Here is a 7563-nt window from a genome sequence, read left to right as displayed (position 1 = left end):
TCCCCACGCAAAGTAATCGCACGTTGACAGATCGGATGACCTCGGTGGCCAGATAGGGCCGCGACTAGACTGACCTCTGCTAACAACCCTGTCAAGTATGAAGATCGTGTAAATATGCTCCAAGTTTCTTATAGCTGTATGGGCCGTTGCTCAATCCTGTTGGAAGTAACTGTAGATCTTTCCCGCCTCCGTTAATGCTGTCACAAATGCAAGGCAGCGTCTAATGAAAGATGATGGGACCAATAACGCGGCGTCGAGACATTACACACCAAACTAAAGCCTCCTCATCGTGCAGTAGTATTTCGTGGGACATATGCAGATTCTCCGCTGCCCAGAACCTGTGATATTTTGAGTTGACATAGCCACTCAGGTGAAACCAAGCTTCATCATACATAAAGAACAGATCCATGTTCAAGCCATCATTATATCACTGAACAGCCTGTCGCAAAACTGGATGTGCTGAGGCGTATCTGCTGGTTTTAATGCATGAACAACAGATACTCGGTAGGGATTCTCGTGCAGGTCCAAGTGGAGTATATGTCCGCATGATCGACGTGATACGCCGGTCTCTTGCGACAGGCGTCGGATTAATTTTGGTAGGGCTCTGAAGCATTTTCTGCTGAACTGCAGCCACATTTTCTGGTCAGCGGGCAGGTTTCGGCATATTGTTTGAGCTGTTCAAAACAGATTGTTTCTGACGCCGTTTTCGGACTAATCGTTGTGTGGCACGACGGACACCCATTGCTCCACTGTGAGTACCATCGTCCCCTTTGCACCGCTCCATGCGCACTGACATAGCCTTCACTATGCTCTGAATCGCTGTGGATGACGTGGCGGGCGTACAAGTGGAGCGCACGTGACGAGATATGGTTATGTGTATACATTCACGTCCAATCGTTTCCACTCATCCGGACCACTTTTATTTTCCCCACCCTATAATAGATCTACTACAGTAATCCAGTATTCTACCAACAGATCGACACACTGAATGTGCTTTACATATGTCTGAGCTGACATGATCGCTCCACATTATTTCTCTTCCCACTGTTACTCCCAGGTGTTCGTATGACGTCGCTGGCTCACTCACATTCATCAGTAATGTACTCAGACGCTACTAGTGCTTTATGTTTCGTAAAGAGCATTTATTTCCACTTCTGTAATTAACAGCTAATTGCCAGCATTTTCACGAGGCTAGTATTTTATCGAGACCTGGATGTCAATAATATTTTCATCAAATAAAAATGGTTCAAGTGGCTCTGAGCACTATGCGACTTAACTTCTGAGGTCATCAGTCGCCTATAACTTAGAACTAATTAAACTTTACTAACCTAAGAACATCTCACACATCCACGCCCGAGGCAGGATTCATCAAATAAAAGTTCCTCATAGGTAACAACATCAGAAGCGAAAAAACTGAGATTGCAACTAACGCTGCCCCTTCACAGAACAAACATGTCAGGTATTCATCTCGTTTAATTATTTTTATCTTTCACTTCCTGTGTTTTTGTGATTTCAAACGGGAATTAACTCATCTGTTTAAATATTGTGAGGCTTGCATGTTTATATGATCTTTTACGATACATTTTAGCTCTGTTAAGATTAACTGTTATAGACTGCAAACACACACACACACACACACACACACACACACACACACACACACAGAGAGAGAGAGAGAGAGAGAGAGAGAGAGAGAGAGAGAGAGAGAGAGAGAAAGGAACTTACATATATATTTGTTTAAATTACGATACGCAAGCCCATTAATAGTCTCTGTGAAAAAAAAAACTGTGTAAGTGGCCACCAGAAGAGTAAGTGACGACAAAGCAACAGCTTAATAGTTGACAGCGGACTTTGAAATATAACGAGCAGTCGGACGACCTATACATCTAATAAAATCTTCACTCTAATGTTGCTATCGCAGAAAAAGAATTTTTGAGGTAATTCAGTACAGATTAATCTCTAACAAGTAAAGATAATCACAACTGTTCAAATCAAATACGTTATTGGACGAGAGTTGTCCACTCAGATGAAATGTGCGAAGTTCAGCTACTAGTTACTTACACTAAAATGAGCATGTGTGCCAAAGTGCAGCTACGTGGCCGGTTATCACAGTTTTAATTTGTCTCAGTTGCTCATTACCGTGTATATTACTCTAAAGAGTAAAAATATATTATCTCAGAATTAATGTGATTTATCTGAAACTATATTATTATTGTTTTCAATTTGATCATTCATGAAACGTCCTGGCAGATTAAAACTGTGTGCCCGACCGAGACTCGAACTCGGGACCTTTGCCCTTGATCATTCATGTTGTTCTAAAACTAATTTTTATCGTTTGAGTAACTTACATGCATACAGTAACTGTTACTTCGCAACTTATTTTCGTTAACTGAAGTCGGTATAATCTCTCACCAAGTTGAGGAAATTGAGAAGAAAATTTGCCATCACTCTCACAAGCAGTTATAGCCGAAAATTGCGATACAGTTCCACTTAATGTACGGAATATGATTCTGAAAACCCGTTACGCGACAAAAAAATTCCAGCAATGGGGGTTACGTTCCAGCGATTACTGGAGCCAGCTAAGTGGCAAGCTTTCACGTAACATCACAGAGTGGGCAATAAAATCAAAGGGAGAGGAAATATATGAATGCTACTTTCATGAAGCTAAAAGCACCGTTGCCTCAATTTTGGTTGTAGCCTCTTTCCCTGTCTAATCGTTCGGGAAAACACAGTTGGTACTACACAGTTGCAGAACTACATTTCGTCTTCCTCATTTCCCTTGTGCCTCAAAGACGTTCAAAAATTTAAAACATAATGCAGAACTCAGTTAAGCAACTTTATAGCTTGCGTAGCCCTTCCATCCTCTAATTTCGAGAGGTAAATCTATAACAGAGGCCTGTTGTAGCTGATTTCTATAGGTGGCTGGGTGTTAAATTATTTTTACTTCAAGCTGTGCTGAAAAGAGCGAGTAGACTCTCATCTCATGGTTCCGTGCAAGACAAATGTTAAGAAGGGAGAAAGGTGACACATTGGTTAAGGTACTGAACCCACATTCACATGGCCCGTGATTCAAATCCTCGTCCGGCGATTCCGCTTTAGACTAATTTGCTGTTACAAATTCTGTGTAAACTTCATAACAAGGAGCAGCGAATTTTAATCTTCATTTTCTATCACCGATATTACATATGACGTCTCTCATAAAAGAAATTATCTGTAATTGGGTTCATAGCCGCGTGAACAAGCAAAGTAACTTTACTCTTCCACCACCTTTCTGTGTTCTGTGGTAAGACCGCAAGAGTCATTGCATTACATGGCCTCAATGCAGCTTTCCGTAAAGATTAAGGAGACATTCGCTACGAAAACAGTACAGTAAAATCTTTTGAAACCCTTTCACAAGAGTAGAGTCTTTCATATGCGGCCTTACTCCTGCTTTTTGCTGAAAAATTCCTGCATATGTCTCGAAACCGTAATATTTCTCTGTCTGTGATTGAGTCACACTTATAGTTGAATTTTTATCTTAGTGAACTCCTTATGGTCCATATTTGCGGGTTTATGTTACGGTGTCCTAGAGCACTTCTCCTCAATGGCAATGACATTTGAAGCGCTATAAAGTTCTCTGCGACATTTGCCTTAATACTTCAAGCAAACTCCAAACATAAACCAGTACTTAATCACTAAAGTACTACAGGACATTTCATTTCATTAGTACCAAATTATGGCGAAGGGGGGGCGGGGAGCAGAGGGCAGAGAGTGGAATATATCTAACAGATAACTGAGACTTTAGTTACGCATGCTACTCTCAGATGAAAAGTGTGGTACATCAGAGGATATCAGGCGGACTGGATCAAACCAGGAGCACGACAAATTACTCCAAAGACAACCAGAGCAGAGTTTAGCAACCTTTTAATACCTGGGAGCCGAATTGTAGAAACCCGTTTATTTTGTGAACCGCACTTGTTTACAACTTCATATTTTAAGGTTGTTGAATAAAGAATAAGCTAAAATTCAACAAATGTTATGTTTTGTAGCTGACATTGTGAGACAATAGCTTAAACTGAAATATATGTTGTAATGTAGAGTAAGAAATAGTGCAAGAAATACGTAGAAGGTTTCTAACACACAGTCTTATTTAAGAATACTAATATTAAAAACAATATACATACGCTTTTACAGATATCCGGAAGAGCTAGTTAACATGTTGAAGTCACTATAAAATTTTGAGAGAAATTTGACCGTATTTTGCAATAGATGATTTTGAGACTCCATAAATCAGTAAATATTGTTCTGATCTTGCATGAAGGAAGCCCAGCGCAGCCAATATAGCAGTAGTATTATGTCGGTAAATTTTGACCTTTATATGCAGAAAACTATGAATGTGGTTGACACTGCCAGTTCTAAGTGATGATGTCTAGGAACATGTTGTAGTATCAGTATATGAGATTAAAGCACTGTCCGTATGGATATTTTGATGTCAGATAGGAACGTTAATCTTGTCAACAAAGCACTGAAAAAGTCGATGAAAGCATGAGAAACAATTACCAATAAAGCACATTAACAGCAGCGATGGCTGTAACGTATTTCAGTCACGAAATTGTTTTAAGCCCTTTACGTAATTTCGTATACTAACCGTTCGATTCGATGCGGTCCGATGGCGGAGCCGAATGCTGTCTACCTAAAAAAGCTACAGTAGAACGAATCTTCACAATTTTTGAACGCTTTTATTACAAACGACAAAAATTAGTAACATACAAAAATGACACATGGAAAGGCTGGTCATCAAAGTAACGAACAAAGGGAAAGTGAGGATTGGCACGACACAATTTCTGTTGCAGTATTTGAAGGACTGACAAGGACTGAAATCAATTTGCCTACTACGAACTCAAGCGTTTGTTTCTAAACTCCACTATCAACATGTCGAAAGATTAAACCCATGAGTCTGTAGAAATCAACGAGAATTTATAAATAAGAAAGGTGTCACGCCTTCCTACAGAGTGCGTTCCATAAGTAATGCGACCAATTTTTTTTCTGACGCAACGGTTCACCACAGCGTGTTGTAATCGACTATGCTAAGTGGACGGGGGTGTTAGCTTCAAAACGCTCTTTGTCTCATTCGGCTGCGAGCTGCCGGAGAGTCAGGACGTGCGTTTCCGTCAATCCCGTCTTGAGTTTACGTAACACGACACAATGGACCATTCTATAGAGCAACGGTACGCTATCAAATTTTGCGTTAAACTTGGGAAGTCCGCTACCGAAACGTTTCCATTACTTCAGCATGCCTTTGGGACTGATTGCTTGTCGAAATCACAAGTTTTCCGATGGCACCAGTCGTGCATGGAGGGCCGAAAGGAGATCATCTACGAACCTTGCAGTGGACGTCCATCAACCGCACGAGTCGACGAAAATGTCTATGACAGACGGCTGAGCCTTCAGTTGATAGCACAAACGCTAAACATGTCAGAAACAACCGCTTCCCGCATTGTGACCGAAGATTTGAACATGAGAAAGGTGTGTGCCAAACTCGTCCCAAAAGTGTTGACCGACGAACACAAGCTCATGCGAGTGCTTTGGTGCCGAGAAATGTTGAAAATGTGTGAAAATGATCCTCAATTTTTAAACTCAGTTATCGCTGGTGATGAGTCGTGGATTTTTGAGTACGACCCTGACACAAAAAGGGAGAGTTCAGAGTGGCACACCCCATCCCAATAAGGCACGCATGATCAAGTCCAGGTTCAAAACCATGCTCATTGTCTTCTTTGACGTCAGAGGCATTGTCCACCAGGAATTCGTAGCTACCGGGACTACAGTGAACTCAGCTTTCTACTTGGAAGTGCTCAAAAGACTGAAAAGTAGGGTCTCGCGCTGCCGAAGCGACATCAGGGACACGTGGAAAGTTCACCACGACAACGCGCCGAGTCACAGCGCCTTCATTGTCAACGACTTGGTGGCCAGGACCAAGACCCCATTGGTTCCTCAGCCTCCCTACAGTCCTGACCTGGCTCCCGCTGACTTTTTTTTGTTTCCTCGGTTAAAAGAAGTCATGAACGGAAAACATTGGAACACGATTGAAAGCATCGAGGCGCATGTTAAGAGGCGTGTTTTTTAAGTAAGTACCGTTTTGAAAGTAAAAAAAAAAGACGTGCTAAGATATCTCAATAATTTTATTTTTACTTGAAAGCCTGTACCTTAATCTACGCACTGACGCCATTACAGTGTGATTCTTCCTTGTTTACGTTGTGTACTGAGTGTTTAAGATGCCTACGATAATCGTGAGTCCCGCCGACTGTGAAGTACGGGCTGTTGTACGATTTCTTAACGCTAAAGGCCTAAAAGCGATCGATATTCATCGTGAGATCTGTGCAGTTTACGGAGAAAACATTATGAGTGATGGAATGGTAAGAAAGTGGGTGAGAGCATTTAAAGATGGCCGCACAAATGTACATGATGAACAACGGAGTGGGCGTCCTTCAGTCGTTAATGAAAGTTCGGTGCAGAAAGTGGACAATAAGGTGAGTGAAAACAGGCGCTTTACGGTTTCCTCCTTGCGGGATGACTTTCCTAATGTTTCTCATTGTGTTTTGTATGGCATTGTGACCGAGCACCTGAATTACCGAAAACTGTGCGCACGTTGGCTACAAAAATGTTGACGGATGTGCAAAACACCAAACGTTTAGACAGTGCATTGGCTTTCCTTGAGCGGTACCACAGCGACGGTGATGATTTCTTAAGCCAAATTGTTACGGGCGATGAAACATGGGTGGCCTACGTCTCACCAGAATCGAAGCAACAGTCCATGGAAGTTGAGCAAGGGCATCGTTTTGCTGCAATACAATGCCCGTCCGCATGTGGCGAATCAGACCAAAGATCTCATCACATCCTTTAGAGGGAAAACTCTAGATCATCCTCCGTACAGCCTCGATCTTGCGCCCAGTGACAACCATCTGTTCCTGCACTTGAAGATCCCGGGTTCGATTCTCGGCGGGGTCAGGGATTTTCTCTGCCTCGTGATGACTGGGTGTTGTGTGATGTCCTTAGGTTAGTTAGGTTTAAGTAGTTCTAAGTTCTAGGGGACTGATGACCATAGATGTTAAGTCCCATAGTGCTCAGAGACATTTGAACCATTTGCACTTGAAGAAACACCTGGGCGGTCAGCGTCTTCAAGACGATGACGAAGTCAAAACAGGGGTAAAGGAGTGGTTAACAAGTCAGGCGGCAGACTTCTGTGAGGAGGGTATTCAAAAACTGGTACAACGTTATGACAAGTGCCGCAATATTGACGGAAATTAAGTAGAAAAGTAGATTAAGGTACAGGCTTTCATGTAAAAATGAAATTATTGAGATATCTTAGCACGTCTTTTTTTAATTTCTAAACGGTACTAAGTCGGGACAAGTCGGGACATACTACAGGATGGCCTGCGTGGAGCAACGACGGAAAGAAAACGTTAATTTAACAGCACGTGGCTCACATACTCATACGTAAGAATTTGCGCCCGTTGCGGTGGCCGGGAATCGAACCCGGATCAACTGCTTGGAAGGCAACTATGCTCACCATTACACCACCACCGC

General features: G+C 42.2%; 1 non-coding gene across 1 annotated transcript; it reads right to left on the bottom strand.

Annotated features, from left to right (window-relative positions):
• Nucleotides 1-7491: 7491 nt before the first annotated feature.
• On the bottom strand, nucleotides 7492-7563 carry Trnag-ucc (transfer RNA glycine (anticodon UCC)). Its single transcript has one exon. It is a non-coding gene; the product is annotated as a tRNA-Gly (tRNA).

The sequence above is a fragment of the Schistocerca serialis genome, chromosome 5 (assembly GCF_023864345.2).
Source record: "Schistocerca serialis cubense isolate TAMUIC-IGC-003099 chromosome 5, iqSchSeri2.2, whole genome shotgun sequence".
NCBI lineage: Eukaryota > Metazoa > Arthropoda > Insecta > Orthoptera > Acrididae > Schistocerca > Schistocerca serialis.
Note: the sequence above shows the minus strand (reverse complement) of the source record. Positions and strands in the feature narration are given on the sequence as shown.